Source organism: Schistocerca americana, chromosome 4 (assembly GCF_021461395.2).
Source record: "Schistocerca americana isolate TAMUIC-IGC-003095 chromosome 4, iqSchAmer2.1, whole genome shotgun sequence".
Lineage (NCBI taxonomy): Eukaryota > Metazoa > Arthropoda > Insecta > Orthoptera > Acrididae > Schistocerca > Schistocerca americana.
The window spans coordinates 366,330,043-366,350,341 of record NC_060122.1 but is presented as its reverse complement, the minus strand read 5'-3'; the positions used below and the strand labels follow the sequence as shown (position 1 = coordinate 366,350,341).

The 20,299-nt window shown below is 42.4% G+C and overlaps 1 pseudogene; it reads right to left on the bottom strand.

The window, feature by feature from the left end:
- Window positions 1–592: 592 nt before the first annotated feature.
- On the bottom strand, window positions 593–710 carry LOC124614308 (annotated as a pseudogene).
- Window positions 711–20,299: the final 19,589 nt, after the last annotated feature.

The following is a 20,299-nucleotide window of genomic DNA, read 5'->3' as shown; positions in this document are numbered from 1 at the left end:
GAGCGAGGTGGCGCAGTGGTTAGCACACTGGACTCGCATTCGGGAGGACGACGGTTCAATCCCGTCTCCGGCCATCCAGATTTAGGTTTTCCGTGATTTCCCTAAATCGTTTCAGGCAAATGCCGGGATGGTTCCTTTGAAAGGGCACGGCCGATTTCCTTCCCAATCCTCCCCTAACCCGAGCTTGCGCTCCGTCTCTAATGACCTCGTTGTCGACGGGACGTTAAACACTAACCACCACCACCACCACCATCCTCCTAAAATCGTGTCGGACCTCACACTGGTCCGGCGTTGTGCAGAATATCGTTGTGGCAAGCATGGCATGAAGTCAAGAAGTCTTTGGAAGCCCCCTGCAGAAATATAGAGCCATGATAACTCTGTAAAAAAAGAAGCACGCCGTCTTCAGGCCATGAGTGGCCTACCGGGACCATTCGAGCCCCGTGTCATCCTCAGTGGAGGATGCGGATAGGAGGGGCATGGGGTCAGCACATCGCTCTACCGGTCGCTATGATGGTATTCTTGACCGAAGCCGCTACTGTTCGGTCGAGTAGCTCCTCAATTGGCATCACGATGCTGAGTGCACCCATAAAAGTGGCAACAGCGCATGGCGGCCTGGATGGTCACCCATCGAAGTGCCGACCATGCCCGACAGCGCTTAACTTCGGTGATCTAACGGGAACCGATGTATCCACTGCGGCAAGGCCGTTGCCATGCTAACTCCGCAGGATTCTGTGCATGAAGTGACCTCTTGATTACCTGCCATGTGGGACGAAATGGGTGCCCAGATGATTCGCTAGAATTGTCCAAAATTATCTTCAAACCAATCGCGTAGGATGGTGCCTCGGTGACACAATAAGAATTTCATCGTTGTTTCGTAACATGAAGTCTATAAATGGTTGAAAAGGTCTTCAAGTAGCCACCCGCAACCATTTCCAGTCAGTGATCCGTTCAGCTGGACCAGAGGACCCGGTCAATTCCATGTAAATACGGCCCATACCATCATGCAGCCACCACTTGCTTTCACAGTGCCTTATTGACAAATTGACTTTATGCATGGCTTCCTCAGGTCCCCGCCACGCTATAACCCTACCATCAGCTCTTGCCAGCTGAAATCAAGACCCGTCTCAACAGGTCAGAGTTTTCCCAATCGTTTAGGGTCCAACCGATATGGTCACGAGCCCAGGCGATGCACTGCAGGCCATGTAGTGTATGAGCAAAATAGCACTCGCATCGGTCGTCTGCTAACGCAAAATTTCGCCGCATTCGTTCGTCGTAGGTTAGATACTTATTTCTGCCCTTATCTCACGCAGTTTTGCTTGTCTTTTTGCACTAATAACACTGTGCAACCGCCGCTGCTTTCGGTAGTTAAGTGCGGGCCGTCAGCTTCTGCATTGTCCATGGTGAGAGATAATATCTCACATCTGGCATTCTCGACGGACTGTTGATCTCGGAATATTGCCTTTGCTAACGATTTCTGAAATGGAATATTTCATGCGCCTAGCTCCAACTACCGTTCCGCGTACAAAGTCGGTTATTCCTGTCTTGCGGCCATAATCATGTCCGAAAGCTTTCCACATAAGTCATCTTAATGAAAATGACTGCTTCGACAATACGAAGCCCATCTACATCTTGTGTACGTGATTCTACCGCTGTCTATACATGCGCATATCGCTTTCCCATGAGTTTTGTCACTTGGGTATAAGCTTAGTAGTTTGTGAAGACAACGTCACGAAAATATTAGTCGAGTTTTGATTGCGTCATAGAGTTATTCTTGATTGAGTATGTCAACTTAGGAGCCCAATTATCCTCAGTTGCGGACAGTTTTAATTTTATGATTCGACATGAAGAAATCTGCGGCTGAGGCTCATAAAATTCCGGGTAAGACCTACAGCGAGACACCTATTAGTGAAACAGTGTGCATCATATAGTTTCAAAATTGTTTCAACGCTTCACGAAGAGTGATTTTTGTGTCAATGACCGGCATGGCTATGAATCAGAGATTTTTCGAAGCAGCTTATACCTACGAAAACAATCACGGGCAGAGTTGTAAAACTGCCTGTGGAGTACCGCAGACCATCGTAATAAAGCGTAGACTATGGTAGTTTTGCTAACAGCATCGGTCAGTGAAGACTGAAACCAGGTTACATGTACATTAAGTGTGTTGCGTAACTGTGGGGCTTTACCTCGTTTCGAGCGCATTGTTTGAGTATGTGATCAGCGTCTTACTAGATTCCCCTAGAAACCAAGAGCCGTGAATCGTCTAGAAACTGTGTGAGGGTGTATAAAGGGTCGAGTAACCTACGAAATATTTCTTCCTAGTTATCCCCCTGTCTGTTAGTTAAAAATAAACAGTATATATAGCAAAATTCAAATCGTCAGTTTTTAATTCAGGTTTTATTCGAAAATTATTGACTTACAACGTGAAACGCAAGGATGTTGTAGTAAAAATAAATATGGATTTATTGTATAATGAGATTTCTGCATAAAAGGTAAAGGAAACACAAAACAAGAACATACCAAACATGGCTTCAGTACATCGTTGATCTTACGTACAACATGTTTCTGTTATTCATAACCAGCTTTCACAGTTGTTGGTAATAACAATAAACATTTGCCTTTTATCATCATTATGAACTTTCTACAGCAAACAAAAGCCAACAGTAATTATAAAGAATTTTTTATCGGAAACTTAAGAAGAAGTAATTGCTTTGGTTACAAGAAAGAGCAGAAGTAGCGCCAACAGCCGTTTTAAAATTATAACATGCTATTTACATTTTGCAAAGATATAAAATGCATGGTGGACTAACACCGAATGAGTGTCGTTACAACTGTGTGAAAAACAAACACACGTAGAATCAAAAAACAAAGAGAAATCGTAGGCTCTCAGTTTCTCTCTCACACATTAATTTAAGCTTCTTTCCCTACGACTGCCACCAGTACTACCGGTAATCCTACCATTTACCACGTAATTTACGTATTGTAGCAAAACTACGCTTCGGCGCAATTCTAATCAGAGGAGATCATTCTCGAAACCAGCTGATTCGTTTGAGCCGAGCACTGAAAGACAAACGACCGTAAAACAACGACAGAAATGAAATGGTGATTTTGTAGCATGACAGTACTCGACCCTATTCCCAAAACTCGTCAAAACGTACTTGTAAACTTCTAAATGGAAGTTCTGCTCCACCTGCCACATTCTCCAGACATTGCGCCCTCTGACTGCTACCTCTTTCGATCAATGGCAAAAAGCTGTGCCTTCAAAACATTGGAAATACAGGACGTCTCCCAAGGTCACCGTCATACTCACAGAACGTGGTCATCTGAGATACTGCAGAACGGCTATTCGTCGTTGAACACAATGCGTGCCATTCACTAGCAGTTCACTCTTCCTGTTCACGTCACCATCCAAAGGCAGCCGTTTGTGTACTGTTAACGCCAGCCTACTCATGAGACGGTGATTCTGTAGTCTGGCTGCATATAGTCTCCGACCAACGGTAAAGGACGACACAGTGTTGCGGAATGTTCTCGGATGGTAGATGGAGATGTGAAGGGGTTTCCCCATGTTTGGTGCCCAATACGGCGCTATAAAACACATTATATCGGATATTACGTGTGGTTCATAAAAAATGACGTAATCAGAGCAGTTTCATTAAAACGTGAGACGGAATTTTAACGATGAGTACGCTGCGCACACCATCCCACGCTGCCCAATATCAGGCCACTGTAGTATCCGAATGCTTCACAAATCTGAATGTTCCACGATTCCACCAGCCATTCGAACGGAGCCTACAGTGAGGTCCATTTCAAACTCTGCCACGTGCTGATCTCGCTGCGTCACTCAAGTGCGTGACATCTGCGAATCCCTCGTAGAGATCGCTCAACAATTGACGCTCTTCATTTACTTGCACCTTATACACCTTATCAAATCCAGAAACAACCCGTAAACACGAAACGCACTAATGCACTTTGGTGCCGCTCTGCTTGTCGCACATTATTAAAACTGTAATGATGCACATATTAGTCTATGATGTGTACGTTGTAATGAAACTGGCATGATTACGCCAGTTTTCTATGTACCATGCGTAATATCCGATATAATGTGTTTTATATCGCATTTACCGTTTCTTAGCTGTCATAAATATTTTAAATATTTCGTGTAAAAATTTTCTTGATTATTTTGGCAAATGTAAATGTCAGAGAGGTATGTATGCATGTAGAAATTTCTTAATCTTTGACCAGTGTGTTGTAAGTTACGTATTCAAAAATCTGTGGACTATCAGTGGGTAAAGAAAGTAGTTCGCTGAGAGAAGATGTGTATGGTAGCATGATGTCAGAGTTGGGCGTGCGTTACGCCTTGTGTCTAAATAAAAATGCCCAAAAGTATTTTTTCCATGATTGTGAACCACAAAGAAATAGTGTTATTGATATTTGTGAAATTATCTTAAGAATATATAAACAAAGTGAAGACTGAAACGTGTTCATTGGTTAGATTGGAATTGATGCCGCAAGAACAAACCCGTGAACTCCTGAAAATCGCAATACTTTGTCAGTATTCTACTGGAAAGCGAGAAAGAAGCCCATAGACGTGAACTAAGAAAAACAACGAAGAGGAATTTTACCAGCTAAGTACCAATTATTTTGATCAATCAACAATTCTGAACTTTCCAACCTGTTTCCTCAGTGTGCTGTTACGAAGGACGAAGTGTATGTCTTTGTAAATCAGCAGAAACAGAATTTAAATTATGACCTTTAATGAATAATTGTAGGGTGTGGGGTCTGAACACGTACCACTCTGAACCTACGTCCGACTCTGTCTTTTGGATGCTTGATTTTCTTGCCATGCATGACCAAAACGCTACATATGTCGTTTTCCCCCATGACACGTTACTTCAGTGAAGCGATCCTAAGCTCTGAGTAGCTGTTGCGATTCTGCATGGACGAGAGAGTTCAGGTTATCAGTACTTGCTATTTCTAAATAACACATTAAATATGCATAAATAGAACTGCTACGACTATGTCCCAAAAGGGTGATCCGTTTAGGCTGCGAGATGAGTAATCATAGTGTTTCCAGCAGGCAGTGATGTTCTGTATTGGTGGTCTAAGCAGTTAGAGCATAAGTCGTGCTGGCAGTGAGTGCAGCTCGGCGAGACTTCGATGACACATAAAAACAGCTGCTAGAGTATAGTACGGGAGATAAGTGAAAAAACTACACAGTGAGGCACAAATGACACTTTTACTGAAATTCGTTAATTACATTGAATTCTCTGAGGTGTATGATGGCTCCTGGACAAGACAGAACGGTCGTAATAGCGTGTGCTCATCACAGACGGAAACGCGTGCTCTGTAACGTACTCCTATGCTGTCCATAAGGTTGATAAGTAGTGTTTGTAGTAGGATGTTCCTTCACAAGAGAGGTTAACAAGTGCTGGATGGTCGTTGCTGCGTGTCGCAAACGTCTTTCCTACGCTTCCCACACGCGCTAGATCGGATTTAGATCGTAATACTGGCAGGTGAAACCATTCGCCGAGTTTCCTCTCGTTCCAACATCACCTCAGTCTGGGCTGTTTAACTCGATCGCACATTGACATCCCTAACAATGAATTCGGGGCCTAACACACCCGTAAAAAGACGCAGATGGAGAGCTGTAGAGTGGCACCACATCTCTTATGCACCGAGTTCAAGGATTTGGAGCTCAGTACGCGCATGTGAAATTATGACTCCACACGCCTTCTAGACCACCAAAACTATCGTGTTGAACTTACCGCCATACGAGGGTAAGTTCGACACTCTCGAGAAAGACTGTATTGTTGCTCCAGTTGGTATGGCGTGGGGAAGCGCAATATTGCATGAGCGTACTCACCTAAAAATCTCGGAAGACTGTACTCTCCGGTCAACGTTATTGTAACACTATACTACTTCCTCACGCCCATCTTTTAACGTGTGTACTTGACGCTGAGTTCATTTTTATGGATGACAATGCGCAACCACAATGAACTGCGCAGGTGAACGACGTCTTAGATCGAGAGGAGTAGTCTTCTCATTACTCCGACTTGAACGCTATCTCCAGTTGGAGAATAATGCATTGACTCGGCTGTCAACCCGACAAGATTTTACCGTTGATATTCACCGAGAAAGGCTGCATTTTCATGTGTGAGTTATTTTACCTGTGAAATCCCAGATCGTCTATCGATGTGAGCACACGATTTTGTGATGACCGTGGTTCTGTTATTTCACCAACGTAAACATAGTAAATAAAGGAAATGGCATCGCTTCGTGATTTTCGACTACGTAACTCAATAGCTTCCTTCAATCCATATACCCTGGTAATGTACAGAAGCAAGGCATTTCAAACAAAACTTCCTGAAAAACAGAACACCACATTTTTACTATTCTGGGACAAATACCTGGATTGAAGAGATCACTGCAGTTTATAGAACTTAGCAATCCTTTTTCTGACACGACAAGAATCAACTGCGACGCCCACAAAGATTGCACTTTCAGTGCAAATGAGGACAGTGCCTTGGATGAAGCGGTGAAACTTGTAGGGAGAATATTATAATATCCAAATAACAGCAAAACCAACGTAATAACAGTGATAGGTTATGCACTCTAAAACAGGGCACCCCTTATCACAAGACAGTCAAATTCTGATAGTAGATGATATGTTTAACTCCGTTAATCAGTCAGCAAGTGACAGAGAATACGTTGTCTACAAACAGTGATCATTACACGCAATTCTAATCTTGCGGGTGAAATCATTGTGGTACAGAGTGGTACGAAGTAGCCGGCTTTGTGGAGTTCACCTGTCCGTTAGATCTGCCCGCCCTCCAGAACTCTGCTTCACTGCTTGCCTGCAAGACTTGGACTGACTCACAGCAGCGCGGATCATTCCAACGGGGCATCATTCGTAACAACGCGTCTATGCCCGAAGCAACCCGGGTTGCTCCAAAATTTTTCTGTTTTTTAAATAATGCTGTCAGATGACTTTCCTTAGTACTTCGTAATGGCGATCTTGCTGAGAGCTCACTTATATGTATGTAAGTTCGTACTTGGCGTTTTATTTTACGAAGGATAAATAACGATGTCAGAAATTCTTGAGTGTCTGCGGCAACCTAGTAACCAAACAGAGTGTAGGAACGTTCCGCCAATACTTACAATGAAATGTACGCCATTGTTTGATTTTGGTATTGCATTTATCTTGGCTGTAACTTTTGCTGTGGGAACGAATTCTATTTTGAACGCGCGTGAACGGTGTTTTACCCGCGTCATTCATCAGTCCTACTATGATGTACGACGACATGATGAAAAATAATACAATCGAATATTCTCTGTGAAAACACTGCAGGCCTTCTGATTAAAACAAACGTTACTAACATTACAGATCTTTATTCTCCATGTCTACGTATTTGCAGCCTTTGCCGCTAGAGGACTCCGGATTGTAGCGCGTAGCATGGCGGTGCATAACGTAACTATGTAGGTTACAGCGTGCTGTAATCGAGTTCCCAATTCGAAGAGTTCTTCCACATACGGGACACCGTCTGCTTCAGCCTCAAAATGCCAGACCACACAGAAACGTTGCAACATCTGCGGCATTCCGGCACCTTGCGTTTACTGCTATCCATCATTCTTCGTAGAGTCCCACCTTGGCCCAATGCCATTTTCCTCAGTAGCTGAAACGCTTTAGAGGAATTCGTCTTTGTAGTGATGAAGCGATCCAAACAGAAGTGAGATTATGACTCCGTCAACAAACTCGTATATTCTGCAGTGACGAAATCAATAAACTGGTCTCTCGTTGGAAGAAATGTGCCCGTTGCCAAGGTCACTATGTTGAAAAATATGCAATCAAACATGAAGAATAAAGATGTAGCACACTAGTAACGTTTTTTATTAAGGCTGTAAGAGTTTTATCATAAAACATTTCGGAGGCATTACTTTCCAACATGCCCTCTTCCTTCCCGTGACACGCTGTTAGAATATCTTTTCCATGTACCGTCGGTAACTACGGAACTCATGATGACAGGAATGCGTTTGGGACGTAGCCAAAAATTATCTAGTATTACTTTAAATTTCGGTTGCATACCCATGTGGATAGTTGCACCGACAGTACTATTGTTTGAATTATTTGTTTCATACTAGTTTCTTTTAATTTATTTCCACGTGCGAATGTGTCAAAGAGCCTATATACACCTCTACATCAAAACTGTAATGACATTTCAAGAACGGCTAGAGTGCACGTAATACATGGTGACGCAACAAAAATGTTCAAATGTGTGTGAAATCTTATGGGACTTAACTGTTAAGGTCATCAGTCTCTAACCTTACACACTACTTTACCTAAATTATCCTAAGGACAAACACACACACACCCATGCCCGAGGGAGGACTCGAACCTCCGCTGGGACCAGTCGCAGGTGACACAACAGAGTTCCCCGAGGATTACTGCGTTATATATACCACAACAACAGACGTCTGATGATTTCGGATAAGTCATTTAAGTTATTATTATTAAATCAAACGCCTAATGGACAATGTCGCTACAGACGACGCAGGTCTCAAAGTACATCACTGTTGGGAACCGAAAGAGGTGAAAGGCTGTAATCTAAATAATTTCGATTTAATTCGTAAATATATAACATTAACACATGAATTACTTTACGAATGTTCATAAAAGGAACATTTTAAATTAGAAGGAATACATAAATAAGTAATAGACGCATTGATATCCATGAGGAAATAATTCCAGCAAAGTACAATTGTTGAGGGACAATAGTTTTTAATTGTAAAGGCCGTCGTCATTTTCTTCTTCTTGCCAACCAATAACTTTAAAAGCGTTCTGTGCTTAGACTTCTTCAGGGAAATGCTTCCTGTTTCAAGTGTAATGTTGTGACTTACGTGAACTTCCCACTTTAGTGCACTTATTATGTTAGTTACTGGATGGCCTATATCCTAAAACAGATGTTGGTCTTCAATTTTCTACTTACATTAGCGTAATCTTTTAATAAACTCCTCTCAATTGTATAATGGTTCCGAAACATGTGATAAACTGTCCTGTCCGCAGCTGCAACGTCACCTCTGAACTGTGTCTGAGTGAAATTATTAATGGTTTCTCGTTCTACACGAACACAAGTCTTAGTGTAATATTCAGAATGCGGAAAGAAATGTTCTAATTCTGAAGGCTGTAAAGCCAGTGTGCCGCCACCTAGATGTGATATAACAGGGCTACCTTGAATGCAAAACTTAGTTGTGTAAATCGCTAAAAGTGAAATACTTTAAAAATTACCAACATATGATGTTCAAAACCTCATCTCCAATTTTGAAAAGAAACTAATCACCGTAAACAACTTATACGAAAGTTCACAAGTGATTGTTATTGTGTTATGGTAAAAGTTGAATTTCAGACACTGCAACTGATGCTGCGCGCCATAGTACGATTTGTATTTGTTTGCCTATTACATGAAATTTAATTTCGTTAAAGTGAACATGCTGATGTCCAATGATTAATGCTTGCGTACAAGAAGTTGCTATATGTAATACATTGGACAGCTTCCCCAGCAACATCTACATTATATTCTGCAAACCACTATGACGTGCTTGGAAAAGGGCACGTCTCATTGTACCCGTACCGTTGATATATGAAGCATGATAAGATTGATTGTTTAAATGCCTCTGTGCATTCTGTAATTAATCTAATCTTGCCCTTAAGGTCCCTATGCCAGTGATAAGTAACGGGTTATAGTATATTCCTTAAGTCATCATTTAAAGTCGGTTCTTGAAACTTTGTAATTACGATTTCTCGGGATACTTCACGTCTATCAAGAGTTTGCCAGCTCAGTTTCTTCCACATCTCTGTGACACTTTCCCACGAGTCAGACGACCCTGTGACTATTTGTGCCGCTTTCCCTGCATCCATTTAATGTCTTTTTACTTCTATTTGGTAGGGGTCCCAAACACTTGAATAATGTTCTACAGTGGGTCACACGAGTCATTTATAATTAATCTTCATTGTAAACTAATTGTATTTCCCCAGTATTCCAACAATAAACCGAAGTCTACCACCTGCTGCACCCACGATTGAGCCCGTGTGATCATTGCATTTCACATCCCCACGAAGTGTTACACGCAGGCATTTGTACGAGTTGGCCGGTTCCATCTGTGACTCACTGACAGTGTAGCCACAGACTGCTATAGGTCTTCATTTTGTGAAGAGCACTATTTTACATTTATGAATATTTAAAGCAGTTGCACCACTTTGAAGTCTTATCAAAATCTGACTGAATGCTTATGCAGCTTCTTTCGGAGAGTATTTCGTTATTGATAAATGTATTACCTGCAAAACGTATGTGGTTTCTACCACAAAGGCATTAATTTATAGCATGAACTGCAAGGGTCCTCAAGCTAATTCTACAGATGGTGATAACTCTCCATCCAAGCAAACAGTCCAGTCACTAATTCCATTTGATAGCCAATTATCGTCGTACTTTTAACAGTAAGTGTGGATGTGGTACTGAGTCAACAATTAAAACTTGAAAAAGTTAAATGTAAGCGGTTACTGGAACAACATTTGGATTGTACGGAAGTTTATAGATATCACGGTTTCCTAATCAGAACGTGCAACAGCTTTTTTTGGCACTAAAGTTGGTTCTTCCTTGAACAACGGAAACCCTACCCTACTCTATTCTGACCAAATATTCGAAATAAGTCACTTGGCTGCCAGTAGCTGTAAGAAATAAATACCCTGCAAGAGCACTTAAAATAATGCAAGTGCTTGCGAAAACTAAAAACATTCGTAAAAAGTGCGGCTAGCTAACCCCGCAACAATGCAATACGTATCAGCGAAGGTAGGTAAAAACAAAAATGGTTCAAATGGCTCTGAGCACTATGGGACTCAACATCTGAGGTCATCAGCCCCCTAGAACTTAGAACTACTTAAACCTAACTAATCTAAGGACATCACACACATCCATGCTCGAGGCAGGATTCGAACCTGCGACCGTAGCTGTCGCGTGGTTCCGGACTGCAGCGCCTAGAACCGCGAGGCCACCACGGTCGGCAAAGTTAGGTCAGTAATACGCAATAGCATTAAAATAAAACTTTTAATTCCAGAGTTAAATAAATTAAACAGTTGTTTTAAACTGAAGTTCTTTTGGGGCACTAAAACCGCAAAGTATTTCAGTCACATTAACATGAGAACTTATGATCTCCTTTAGTGGTTGCCATAAAGAATGAGACAGTTTCGAGGAGACATGGCTTTCACTCATTACTTTTTTTGAAACACATTTGAAAGGGGTAGAGAATAATTGTACCATTTCCTGATAACAACGAAGCGGGTACCAGTTTAAAAACTGTCGAACGAAATTTCTTCTTTCACATTATAAAAACTCGCGGAATGAACAATTTTGCCAAAGCTACCGGCGCGAGTACTATATTTAGCTCTCAGATGAATATAGTTATTCTCATTCATATTACCTCATTCAAAGTGTACAGGCACGCGGGGAAATGTTTCAATAGTCACTTTATAACGGTCATTGTAGCCAACGGAGGGCATGCTCCAAGAATGCTGCACGACAGGACCACCATAACGTCATCAGCCCCTAACATGTTCTCTGATAACCAAAGAGGCATATAAGATCAATGTGTTCATGTATGAAACTCAAAGACTTCAATTTACAGCCTGTTAACACACATGCATCTTTCCCACTAAGGGAATGACTCTAAAACTAAAGAACTTGATTTCAGTGAGGAGTACAATTTAATATACTAATCTTTGTATTAAGTTTGAATATTCCTTTTAAGCAACAGCAATATTACAAAGATTTTTCACTATTAATTTTTTACGTAGCTATATATGTTTTTAAGAGGAACAGCCTCAGAAAGGAATTACGTGGTGTGCCTTTGTCCGAAACAGAAGTTTCAGTTACCTCCGTGGACTAGTCGTTCTAGGCTGGCAGGTTATCAGCCATGTTGTTTCTGTTCCTTTATGAGGAGGAGCTAAATTTTTACCTGACTGTCGAACATACATGTAACGCCCCAGTTGTGTGCAATTATAGAATAAAAGTCAAAACTATATTTCTCGAAACCTGTGGGGTTATAATAGCTACAAAAAGTTGTGCACAACCGTGATTAAATATTCCGTTTCTGCCTTGTAGTGTAGTTTAAGTATTAGTAATAACTGGTAAAATTAAACATAAAACAAAAATGGAAAAAATACCAAAATTCGATTGGTTGTACATTCAGATTGCCATAGCATCGGATAGGTTAATAGCAGTTCCCCATCTTAGGCATTCGGATGACTCAGTTTTAAGGAAGCTCTAATTTTCAGGATTGCAGAATTCTACATCCATGGCTTATGCAAACAGTACTTACGGTATCAAAGTGCTGTGGACGATAAGCCGAATTTCTAGATCTGGATTTCCAGAAAACTCATAACATTCCCACCCCCCCTCCCCCCCTCCCACCCCTCCACGCCACTCACCTCCTCCTCCCACCGATTCCTTTAGGGACACCCGCAAGTTCTCTCTTATTCTGCTGCTGGTTCTGTCTTACTGCCACGTAACTGGCCACAAATCCATTTTTTACTGTCGTCTCTGTGCAGGGCGCAATTCCAGCATTGGTGAATCTTTGTGATCATCACTCAAGCATCAATATTGACTATAACACTCGATTTTTTAAAATCTTTTTGAAACCTGCGTTCGAGTCCCGGTCCGACGCAGATTTTCGTTTTTATCATTCCATTATACAGCTGATAGTTGTACATAGTCGGCACTGCGAAGGCATTTTACGTGTTGTGATGCTGTCCCAGTCTCTTCGCCACTCCACCTACAACGGATTTGGCAGTAAAGTAAAAATATACACATTTAAAACTGTTGTGGATTTGAATTTTGATGAATTTATGGCGGTTGAAACACGTCGCATCTAATCAAGAAAGTGATGCGCGTAGTATTCTGGACTTTCTAGAGCTGCTTCCCTTTCATCATCACCTGTTACCTACAGTCTGTGTTGAGTGAAAGTTAGTACAACTTTTAATTGACTTCCACCAATTTCCTACTTTCCCACTAAAGAAGCTTGAAATTCCCTGTTTCTTTCATTCCATGCATTGAGTGTTAGCCATTCAGCGGGTCTTCTGTTGTGATGCATACGTGGACTTACACTTCAAATTGTTTTGACTTCGCAGAATATTATACATTTACCAATAACTAATGATGAATAATGCGTCTACTGGTTCTTTTAATGTTGTCTTAAGTCCGCGAGATAGCTTTTTATCCTGTCGAAACATCAAACTCGTAAACTGCTCTGAAATCAACCAAAGGACTTTTCATTCAATGCAGTATTAGATTCTACAATTATGCTAGTTGGTCAGAACCAGTCTGGTGAATTCGACAGTTGAATAAAGACGTCTGTTAGCAAACGGGTTTGGTATTCTTCATCCGGATCTGAATCAGGTGCAACAAACAGAGGGAGACGGTGAAATTATTCTTTCTTTATTGTGACGTACGTCTGTTTCTGTACATCGTTTTGTACGAAGGGTGGCGTGCATGTTGTGAAGTCAGTGAACACTTAAAGTATTTCTGTGCCAGTATTTTTGAACAAGTCCTTGGAAAACAATTAGCATTCTGCTGCGTAATTTTAATAGTCTCTCTAAACAAAAGACCTTTCTCTACATTTTTAACGGAATGTAAGGTCAAGAGTTGTTGACGCCGCTGCTATAATGCGATACAAATGACGTTAGAAACAAACAGGGCATGTTTTCGGATAAACTTTCGTATTAATTCTGGGAGCCTTTTGCATCTTTTACGTCAAAGAAAGCTGTACCTCTCGTCTAGAGTTTTGTTAGACGCTATCTTGAAATTCATTTAACTTACTTCTCTGTTGCCTGCAAATTGCTTTCTTTGTATTAAGTGAACACGCTGCATCAACGATAATTGTTAATTCGCTCTGTATAAACGATGCTCGCTAAAGCGAATTAACCTTCCCATAAACTGTGTGCAGCATTTTTCCCCGTGTCAAGGGTCTCCCAAGTTCAAATGACGTAGTGTTTCTTTAATTAACTTCACAACTTTGCCGTTACATTTAGAGTCACTGTTCAAGACTTTCTGAAGCCGCACCAGAAATATCGCACGTGTTATCTAAGGAATTATTTCTATTATTTCTTTCAGATCATAGTGCCTGGTATTTATTTGTATTTCTGTCGCTAGTCTACGTCCGCAAAATAGTTACATTCAGCTCAACGCTTCACTTCTTAAGAAAACCTATATAGTACATCTAATGATACCTATTAATGTCTAGTTTTGCTTATCGAATCATCCTACATATGTATCTAAGAAAAATTTTATTTCGAGCTAATTCCTACTACGTGACACCTAAACTATCCCTAATGGTGTATGGATTACCGGCGTCAAATAATGCATCTACATCTACACTGCCGGAAAAAGAAATTAGTACTCCTGGAAAAACAACGTCGCTTTCGACCCGATGACGGCATATGCCATCTGGGAAATAGTAGATGTACTCATAATGGTTTCAAGGTCGCCCACAACAATATATTAGTGGCAGAGCCTATCCATTAATAGGGAATACAACCAGAATGTTCAGTTTCGTGCAGACGTCTGAAGCAAGCAGGCAACCGTGGTTGGTTGGCTGGTTGTTTGGGGATGGGGACCAAAGAGCGAAATCATGGGTCCCGCCGGATTAGGGAAGGATGGGGAAGGAAATCGGCGGTGTGCTTTCAATGACATTTGCCTGAAACGATTAAAGGAAATCACGGAAAACCTAAATCAGGAGGACTGGACGCGGGTTTGAATCGTCATCCTCCCAAATGCGAGTCCATTGTGCCAACCACTGCGCCATCTCGCTCGGTAGGCAACGATGCAACGGAGACCCACTCGTGCTTCTTCCAACAAACTGAGCGAATTTAAGAGGTGTCAAATTGTGTCCCTCCAAGTTCGGGTATGGTTCTTTCGGAGAATTGCCTTATAAGTAGGATGTCCTGTGTCCGTTGTGCAACGAAACCGGTATCGATGTTCCCGTGAACATTTTCACATCCGATACGACGTTATGGGTCTACGCGCAGGCGAGACGCCATCCAGGATGGTTGTATTGTAACGGCAGCAATGACAGGCCTTACAGCTGTCACAGCACCGATAACAGGGATCGTGCGCCCAGACATGTGAACAAGAACATTTGTAAACCGGTTATTAGCAGTTAGACAACTGATAAGCACACCTCTAGCTCGATTTCCACTCATGCCACGGCACAGACGTGCACTGTTAAACGGGTGCCTTAGAAAATGGAATGGTGTACCAAAGCCACCAGTGATGAAAACAGATTCTGCATGAATGCAGAATTGTGCGTACGACGGAGAACTGGTGAGCGATTTCTCGTAGAATACATTCGTGCAAGACACACTGACCCCAGCCGAGGCCTTATGATCTGTGTTGCGATAAGCTACAACTCTCAATCACCTATGGTGTTTCTTGAGGGGTCGCTTATCAGAGCTCTGTAGGTGGAGAGTATTGTCAGAAGTACGCTTTTGTCTCACTTGCAACAGCAGGGTATTTTGTTGTTCCATCAAGATAATGGTCGCCCACATACTAGCAGTGAAACTCAACGTGCTCTGTGTGAGGTGCAGCAATTCTGGCGGCACGTTCTCCAGACCTGTCCCCAATCGAGCACGTGTGGAATGTGATGGAACGAGAAGTGGCTCGTGCACCTCGTCAGCCAGTAACTCTTACAGAACTACGTGAACAGATCGAGCAGGCGTGATATAACGTGTCCCTGGACAGTGTTTTCCATTTGTACGATAGACTGGATGCCAGATGTAGCGACAGCATTGCCAACCGTGCAGGCTACACCACTTACCAATATGATTGTTTCAGCATGGGTCGATACCTGGTGCCTATGGATGAACTGGGAATGTAATCATTTGATATATTCCATATTCACTGTTGCTACAATAAATCTTGACTGAATTAGGAAACTCTAAAACGCAGCACAATTTTTCTCCTCGTAGTGTATTTCAAATCACCACGGACGATCAGTATACAGCCATATCATGTCTGCTAAGAACCAAACACAGTAACGTCACTAACGGCAACACATTTTTAATTAATTCCTCCTGGTGCCCACCTCCTGTGGTCGTAAACACCATCATGCAACGAGACAGCGCTCTGGAAAGCATTCAAATCCCTTATAACAGCAGAAACATAGTTCTGCAGATAATCCACCTGCGGGTTAGTTGCGAATGTATGTTTTCTTTCCGTTATAAAGATATATAAAATTTCCATATGGATCTACGTCTAATTTATCATAGAATTTACTCGAGTCCCATGGTTGAGGCTCTTACTACGTGCAACACAGGTCACTGGCACAGTTTTTCGCTGATGTGAGACTACATGTAGTGCCAGAATGGACGAAGATTGATAAGTAACGTACAACATCTAGTTTGACTTAGAAGGTCGTCTAACCCAGTCCTGTGACATAATGTATGGGCTCATATATAAAGTGTACAACAATATCGTTGATATTGTTTAAATACTGGAACAGCAACTTCTATAGTTTATGTAAGATTTATGAGATCAGATGTCTGAAAGAATACGTAACACAACCACAGGATTCTATTCCAATTAGAGAACTATATGTTGAACGTCTACTTTAACAGATACCATTATACAGTATATTGTAAAATGCTGAAGCAGTATTGTACTTCTATTTAATTAGGCTATGGATATAAATTGAAATTATTTAGATGTGGACGTAATGTAATGGTCCACATTCAAAACATATTTGTACTACCTAGGAAATACCATTCGAAAGTTTGAGACATCTCTTACCCACACGTTTGCTGGTCTCTTGCAAATCGGCACGTTTAGGAACCCGAGTTCACTGGAAATTTTCTGTTGGAGTACAGGTTCACTTGTGTCAATTTCCACTATTAATGTGATGAACTAAACATCTTTGGCGTTCGAAAATTATACAAACAAACTTGGAGCGGGTGTAGAAAGCGTCTTGTGGAACAAAATGAGGGTGGATCTCGTGTCGGAAACGTCATCCAACGATGCTGCTCAACGTCGCAGTTACAGCGACGGCACCTGCCCTCAGGCCACACTTTCGGGCAACAAACGTTATTCGTACACTGACAGACCGTAGGCGAAGCGTCAGGCAATTTATTTTAATGTATGATGCCTATTATTTCGGACAAGGCCACAAAGTACAGACACCACACAGAATCCGCAGTTGTGAAAAATTATATGTCAACTGAAGAGGATCATTGCCGTCACCTGCTGTGGGACATTACGTGGAATCAGCGGCGACGAGTGAAAATGTGTATCGGATGGGATTCAGAACTATGATATCCTGCTTACTACGCGGGGGACTGGACGTAATTGTGCATCCGCACTGAAGAATAACAGACACCACACATTCGTATAATGTGATACGTCTAGCTGGAACATGGATCTAACTTCTTCAGTGCGGATGCACAAATCTGTCTGATCTCCTGTGGGAATCTCAGAGTAGGGACGGGGACTGCGGATAGGCGGTGCTCGGTGGGCGGATGGATCGACCGTGAGGCGCGCGGAGATAGTCCACTCAGTTGCGATAACACTGTGTCCCGGGTAGCGCAGTAGACAACACACCCGCCAATTAAGCAAGAGATCCCGGGTTCGAAACCCGGCCAAGTACCCGTTTTTACTCGTTGTCGGTGATTCCGCGTAATGTGCCACTGAAGCTGACAGCAGTGATCTCCTTCAGTTTACATCTGCCAGTGTTGTTTGTTATTCAGTGATAGCGATTGGAGAATATGGAGGTAACTGCTATGTAGAAAGGCCTTGTCTGCTGTGAATGTGATCGTCTTTTGCCTCGCTGGATGACGGATTCAGGTACAGGTTTCCATCCATAGCTTATTTTTGTCCTGCAACACTCTAAAATCTCTAATGTTTTTTGTATAGCGGAGATAAATAAACCGCAGATACAAACCTGTGTCCAAAATCGTTATCCACCAATACAACACAGAATTGCATTCATAGAAGACAAGGCTTGTTTGCACAGCAGTAGGCTCCATCTTCTCCACTGGTGGTCGTAGTAATCAGTCGCAGTCACTGAATAACAAACAACAATGCGAGATGTTCCGCCTACGGTCCGCCTCCGTACAAACTCAAGTTAGCTACCGAAGGGGTCGGTAATGGCAGCCAGCACCAATAACTTGGGTAAACTTTAGCGTCGTTGAATGACGCTTCCCTTCACGGTTTCCCACTCTGATTTTGTTTCTCAACATACCTTCTACATCCCCTCGAACATTTTTGGTGTAATTTTAAAACACCCTGTTGATATGCATTCGCTGTCTGGCAGATTAAAACCGTGTCCCGGACCGAGACTCGCACTCTGGACATTTGCTTTTCGCAGGCAAGTGCTCTACTATCTTTTTTTATTTTTGGTTGATCACAATTTTTTCGTTAGTGTTCCTTATATTTGTTCGAGGCTGACGTGCCACGATGCTTGTTGAAGTTCATCGTTCATCCATTAATCCATTAACTCAGTTCCTTTTCTTACAGAAGGCAGCTAACCCTCTCACCGAACACGCTGAGCTACCAAATGGTTCAAATGGCTGTGAGCACTATGTGACTTAACATCTGAAGTCGTCAGTCCCCTAGAACTACTGAAACCTAGCTAACGTAAGGACATCACACACACCCATGCCCATGGCAGTATTCGAGCCTGCCACCGGAGCGGTCGCATGGTTCCAGACTGAAGCGCCTAGAACTTCTCGGTCACACTGGACTCGCATTCTGGAGGACGACGGTTCAATCCCGCGTCCGGCCATCTTGATTTAGATTTTCCGTGATTTACCTAAATCACTCCAGGCAAATGCCGGGATGGTTCCTCTGAAAGGGCACGGTCGACTTCCTTCCCCACCCTTCCCTAATCCGATGAGACCGATGAACTCGCTGTCTGGTCTCCTTCCCCAAACAACCCAACCCAACCCCAACTTCTCGGCCACACCGGCCGGCGCTGAGCTACCGTGCCGGCTACCAGCTGAGCTACCCCAAAAGGCTCACGCCCCCTCCTCACAGCTTTACTTCTGCCAGTACCTCGTCTCCTATCTTCCAAACTTCACAGAAGCTCTCCTGCGGAACTTGCAGAACTACAACTCCTGGAAGAAAGGATATTCCGGAGACATGGCTTTGCCACTGCCTGGGGAAAGTGTCCAGAGTGAGATTTTCGCTGTACAGCGGTACAGGAGACAAGGTACTGGCGGAATCAACTCTGTGAGGGCGCGTCGCGAGCCGTGTTGGGTAGCTCAGCTGATAGCCGGCACAGTAGCTCGCGTGTTCGGTCAGAGGTTTAGCTGACCTCTGTAATGAAAAAAAAAAAAAAAAAGAGTTAATGGATCAGCGATGAAGTTGAACAAGTGTGGTAATACGTCCGCCCCGAACGAGTACAACGCACAATAAGAAACAAAATGTGATTAAAAGAAAGAAAAAAAGTTGCTATCAGAGCACTTGCCCGGGAAAGGCAGAAGTCCAGAGTTCGAGTCTCGGTCCGGCAAATAGTTTTAATCTGCCAGGAAATCTCATTTTCATTTAGTTTTGTTCTGGTTTGGGCGCTTAAAGGGTCTAGTAGAATATATAATAGGCGTAAATGTGATCTGGTTTTGTGTGATCACTGTGAAAGACAGACAGATGCCGCATACCCGTATGAGATAGCATTATCAGCACGGTACATGGTTTGAAAGTGGCCTCATTTTTGGTTTCCATCTAGCCGGTTGGTCGAATCGTGCTATACGCAGATTTCTAGGGAGAAATATAAATGTGGTCTTTATTCTGGTTCATTTCTGTGCCGTAAGTCACCGCCACAGTCGGTTCACTGCTGCCTCAGATGTAGTTCGTAAATTAAAAAATCCAAAATGATCGATGTCGCGAAATTTAAAATTGGTAAAAAGTCCCAAAAAATCCAAGATAGGTGATGGCGGAAATGTAAAAATATTGAAGGTGATGTATTGTAAGACTTTAAAAAATTACACACACACACGCAGACGCGCGTAGGGTGCTCAAATCTACCCAAAGGCTCTGATATTTCTTATTGCCCGTATTTAAATAAAAATTTTCTGTTCAGCTGTTTACAAAGGTGTGAATTATGATTTTGTGACACTATATGTAAACATTGCATACCTTGCGTAGTTGAAGCATTTTTGTAGACATTGTAGTCGCTGATAGAATACTGGCATTCTACAAGCGTTCTGGAAGAATTTGGACGACGATGGTGGTCTGTTCCGCCTCGTCGATAGTCTACTGCAAGGATGTTTACA